The sequence below is a fragment of the Lepus europaeus genome, chromosome 3 (genome assembly GCF_033115175.1).
Source record: "Lepus europaeus isolate LE1 chromosome 3, mLepTim1.pri, whole genome shotgun sequence".
NCBI classification, from domain to species: Eukaryota; Metazoa; Chordata; class Mammalia; order Lagomorpha; family Leporidae; genus Lepus; species Lepus europaeus.
In genome coordinates this window covers 6,093,541-6,099,540 of record NC_084829.1, presented here as the reverse complement: position 1 = coordinate 6,099,540, position 6,000 = coordinate 6,093,541, and positions in this window count along the sequence as shown.

The window sequence follows — 6,000 nt, the reverse complement described above, 5'->3', positions numbered from 1 at the left end:
TCCTCGGTGTGGCACAGAACACAGGCAGGGGCGGCGCTGGCCCGTTCGCACCCTGGCAGTGTGGCACCACGAGGCGAGAGCCACTGGGCGCCCTTCCACGTGTCTGAAACAATGCGCCACTTCAGCCACTCCATTTTCCAAACTTCAGGTTTCTTGTCTGAGGAACAAAAGAGGGGAACTGTCTAGAGCAAACGTTCTTCCGCATCATTTTCAGTACCAACCACACAGACGGCACCAGTGAGTACAGGGATGGGAAGGGATCCACCTCTGGGAACCGGCCACCCGGCGTGTAAGCCAACGGACCATGACTGCAAGTGCTCTGGGTGCCCCAGTCTCTATGGCTAGCCTACTTTTGGCTATAAATCTCTAGCACTAAGCTAACAGATGTTCACACTTTCCAACGTGAAGCACTGCAAAGTCTGGATCTTGTCAGAGAGAAGACATTTGATTTAGCTGTGATAGGTTTGAAGGCACCCTTTGGAAAACTGCTTCGGTCATCCCTCTCCCTGTCTTATTAGAACATTGTAGTCCGGCTGGCACCGCGGCTCACTAGGCTAATCCTCCGCCTACGGTGCCAGCACACCGGGTTCTAGTCCTGGTCGGGGCACCAGATTCTGTCCCAGTTGCCCCTCTTCCAGGCCAGCTCTCTGCTGTGGCCTGGGAGTGCAGTGGAGGATGGCCCAAGTGCTTGGGCCCTGCACCCTCATAGGAGACCAGGAGAAGCACCTGGCTCCTGGCTTCGGATCAGCGCAGTGGGCCATAGCGGCCATTTGGGGGGTGAACCAACGGAAAGACGACCTTTCTCTCTCACTCTCTCTCTCTCTCTCTCACTGTCTAACTCTGCCTGTCAAAAAAAAAAAAAAAAAAAGCAAAACAAAAACATTGTAGCCCAATCCCTCTGGAAAACAGTTTACTCCAAGTAACTTAACCTGTGCTTCTGTCAGCCACTCAGAAGTTCTGGCCATCTGGCTTGTGTTTCCAAGCCTATATTTTGTTAATATTCTTTTCCTTAGTCAAATGTCAAGAATCAGCACACATTTATAAGAAACTCATTTTTGCTATAAACTGGAGAGTCTTAATAAGACTAAAAACCTTCAAATCAGAAATACAAAAATATGTCCTATATTTTCCAAATGTGGACAAAGTATGATGGGAGAACTGTCAAAGGTTGCAATGGGCCTAAATACTCAGGACGCAGATAAGGAAAACTCCAGAGAAAGGCTCTGACTTTGTCCCAGACATGTGTGTGTTGATTGACAGCTGAGACACCCAGTCCCAGTACTGACAGCTTTGTGACCTACCAGGTCCCAAACACTACTGAGCTTATTTGGTTTTCCAACTACCATGGTCCCAAAGGGGCCAGGCCTTTGTACTCCTGCGTTACCCAGTTACAAGCTACCTATCAATCGCAGGTTACCTGGCAGAGAAGGTGGGCAAGAGGTTCCTCTTCATGAGGAGGAAATCTCCAAACAGCTACAGCTGAGAGCTGCTGGGAAACAATACTCACGGCACCTGCAGGTTGGAGCCATCGGCCCGGTAACGGGGATGTGGACAGGGACCACCAGCATCTACTGCACAGCTAAGCTCACCTCTGATTTTAGGGGGACAGAGGGAAGAGACAGGCCCAAAGCCACTCTAACACTGTATTCAAGACAGTTGGAAACCCCGAGTACATCATCATTTGGAACTTCCAGAGGAAACTTTTTGAGTGCAGAGAGAGAGAGTAGCAATCAATTGCCATCTTCAGGAACTGCCAAATGCACCCATTGGGTTATCAGTTCTGAAATTTTTTGTTGAATGCCTAATAATTGCTAGGCTTGATGTGGGAGCTACAAGGGTGAATAAGCGTTGTTCCTGCCTTTAAGTTATTCATTATCTAGCAGTTAAGACAGGCCCCTGGACAGAGGATGACAGCTATGTGACCCATAATGGGAGAGAAGAGATAGGAAAAGGATCTCCTAATTATTCAATTTATAAATTCTAAATTCCTGGGAAGAGAAAATTGGAGGACTTCTGGAATTCAGCACCACAAACACCACACTTTTTTGCATTCTGAGCAGTTGGCATATTTTATGAGCAGTCTCATGAACTGCTACACCATGATTTCAAAGAAGAAGAAAAATAAGGTCGTGTGCCAACCTGATATGTGTTATCTGCTGAAGCAAGGCAAAACTCTTATGTACATTTTTTCTCCAAAATGAGGGATATATATTATCACTGTGGCTATCAAAGTGCCTGTGTATGCAGAATTGTTCATTATTTATACAGCCACATCAATGCGTACCGCAATCTACTATACATAGCACCTGCTGAACAAACAGCCCCCTCCCTCAAAGGACCGAGCAGAGTACCGCACAGAACAATTCAACGCAGGAAAAACGTAATCTAGACAAACAGAAGGGCGTCTGTGGCCTTCGTCGACAAAGAGCTTCAGAGAGCAGATCTCATTCTCCGTTTAAAGCGTTCAGTGACAGGGCTCCACATGCTGCATTTCTAAAATATGATTTCTCCTAATCAGATTAACCACTCTATGTGGTTCAGAAAACCAATCAAACTGTTTCAAAATCACTTCTCCGAGAACCAAAGTTGAAGAAAGGGCAGTCGTTTAGGAAATGGAGTTGAGAAGTGGATGGAAGACAAACAGGATGCGAAAGTTAGTAGAGAACCGATCATGACTTAGAAAGAATCTGCATGGAGGGTTCGAGAAGGGCTGTCTGTCTTACAGAAATGTCTTTCTGGGTTGGGCCAGTGTGAGGTCGACGTGGCCCCGTGCAAGTTATTCACTTTTGTCCCCGGCCATGGGTTCCACCCCCATGGTCTACACAAACAACTCACTCACATATCTTGTGGATCATAAGAGGAAATGGAAAATTTGAAGGACAGAAATCACCCCCATTCTGGACAATTTACTTGAATGAGCTTTATAATAATAGTGATGATTGGGGCCAGTGCTATGGCATAGCGGGTAAAGCTGCTACCTGCAGTGCTGGCATCCCACGTGGGCGCTGGTTCAAGTCCTGACTACTCCACTTCCGATCCAGCTCTCTGCTATGGCCTGGGACAGCAGTAAAAGATAACCCGAGTCCTTGGGCGCCTGCACCCGCATGGGAGACCAGGAAGAAGCTCCTGGCTCCTGGCTTCGGATCAGCTCAGGTCTGGCCCTTGCAGCCACCTGGGGAGTGAACCAGCAGATGGGAGACCTCTCTGTCTCTCTGCCTCTCCTTCTTTCTGTGTGTAACTCTGACTTTCAAATAAATAAATAAATCTTTTAAAAAAATAGTGATGATTATTAACAATTAGTTATTACTGGGGAAGTTGTTTCTAAACTGACACCACGTAGATTCAACATATTCTTTAAGATATGTGCATGCATCATCAAAATTCCCGTTGGCCAGGTAATAAGAGGGTGGCCATACAATTTGTTGTCTAAGCCAGGACTTTTTTTTTTAAGTTTTTTTAAAGATTTCTTTATTGGGGCCAGCGCTGTGGTGTGGAAAGTTAAGCTTCCGCCAGTGGTGTTGGCATCCCATATGGGTGCTGGTTCTAGTCCTGGCTGCTTCACTTCTGATCCAGCTCCCTGCTAATGTGCCTGGGAAAGCAGTAGAAGATGGCCCACGTCTTTGGGTCTCTGCACCCTTGTGGAAGACCTGGAAGAGACCCCTCGCTCCTGGCTTTGGATCGGCCCAGCTCCGGCCATTGCAGCCATTTGGGGAACGAACCAGCAGATAGAACATATTTCTCTCTGTCTCTCCCGCTCTCTGTCTGCAACTCTGCCTCTCAAATAAATAAATAAATAACTCTTTTTTTAAAAAAAGTCCTATTTGGTTGTATTTCTGACTCATTGCTTAGCAACAATACTAGCTAGTGAATGGGAGTCAACATTTATGCACCCAGGACCTCTCTTCGCTCTTCAATGGAAGAAGACAGTGGACTTGTTAAGTATGGACCAAATTTCTCAGTCTCCCCACTGTCGACATTTTGGGGTCAGGTAATTCTTTGTTGTAGGCACTGTCCTGTGTGGTGGAGGATGCCTAGCAGATCCTTGAATCCTACCAGGTAGATACCAACACCCTCCCCTCAGTTATGACAATTAACAGAGCTTACTTGGGGCCGGCACTGTGGTGTGGAGGGTTAAACCTCCACCTGCAGCACCTGCGTCTCATATGGGCACCAGTTCGAGTCCCGGCTGCTCTATTTCCAATCTGGCTCCCTGCTGATGTGCCTTAGAAATCAGCAGAAGATGGCTCAAGTGCCTGGGCCCCGGCACCCATGTGGGAGGCCTAGAAGAAGCTCCTGGCTCCTGGCTTCTGCCTGGCCCAGCCCTGGCTGTTGCAGCAATTTGGGGAATGAACTAGAGAATGAAAGATCAAACTCTGTTCCTCTCTTTCTTTCTCTCTGTCTGCCTTTCAAATAAATAAAATAATTTTTTTAAAAAAAAAAATCGCGTTCAGTGGAAAACCACCGGTGTAGACCATGATGCCTCTTTGCCATTCCAACTACTACCAGCCTAGCCCAGGCCCGGAAGGCCTGCAGGCCCTTGCATACTTCAGTCAGAAGGGACCTTAGAGGGAGCACATGTCTCCTCCGTGTGTCTGGGAGACTTCTGTAGCCCCGCTCACCAGGAATCACTCAGATCTGGCTTGGCACCCCCGATATCAGTGAGTCAGAGATTTCGGATAAGAGAACCTTGGTTTCTGCTGAGCTGGAGTCAGCCTCCCTGTGATCCCCCCATCTCCTCCTCCTGCTGGCCCCAGGGAGCTCTGTAGAAGGAATCTCCTCTCTTCTACCACACACTCTCCAACAGTCGCAGCCTCCCTTCCTCTCAGAGAAGCGTCTGTGTCCCATGATCCCTCTCTTACACATCTTTCCATCTCAGAACCTTCCAAATAATGAAACGCTGGTGGCATTCCACTTGAAAAATGGAATATCTGCATTCGTAGATACCTACTTTTCCATCAGAACACCACTGTCACCCTCCAGAAAGGGGCAAAAATGTCACCTCAACATCGCGCTCAGTTCAAGGCAGATCCCAACCAGAAGCGACCTGCCACGTGTGTGGTACATTTCATCCTGCTTGGTGCTGACGGCACAACAGTAAGACTAAAGGGTAGAGCGAGGACAGCCCAGGGACACTGTGGGAGTCGCGATAGTCACCTGTCCTTTGATTTTCCTGCTAACAAATACTTTAGCACACACGCGTGGAAACAGCAACTTACTTTCCAGTGACTCTCATTGTAATGTGAGTTACTTCTTCACGAGCTGCAACAAGGATTTCCTTGGAGCTGCCTGCCATGAACAAACCTCACCCAGCCATGCAGTGTGGGCTTCCAGCAGCCTAGCTAGGAGCTGATCCCACTGCGGCTTAGTCACACGTCTGAAGGAATAAATATTGGACTCCGGGCAGCCTTTGCTGAGAAGGCATTTGTTCCCAAAGCTGAAGCTGTCCACAGTTTACAGTTCCTCGTGGTTTCCTAATTTAGAGATCAGTCCCTGGGGAAACTTTCCAGATCCACTTTCTAAGACATTTATAATTACTGAAGTGCCGCGTCTTTCTGATAGCGCCAGGAAAGGCTGCATTCAGAAAGATTAAAATCCCCTGAATGTACATTTTATTATTTTATTTTATTTGAAAGGCAGAGAGACAGGTAGACTGTGAGAGAATGCGCCCTTATTTAAAAGATTTCTTTCTTTATTTGAAAGGCTGAGTTATAGAGAGAGAGGCACACACACACACACACAGATCTTCCATTTGGTGCTTCACTCCCCAGATGGCCACAATGGTGAGGGCTAGGCCAGGACAAATCCAGGAGCCAGGAGCTTCTTCTAGGTCTCCCACAAAGGTGCAGGGGTCCAAGCACTAGGGCCATCCTCCACTGCTTTTCCCAGGCACATTGGCAGGGAGCTGGATGGGAAGTGGAGCAGTCGAGACACCAACCGGTGCCCACATAGGATGCCGGCACTGCAGGTGGCAGCCTCACCCACTATGCCACAATGCCAGCC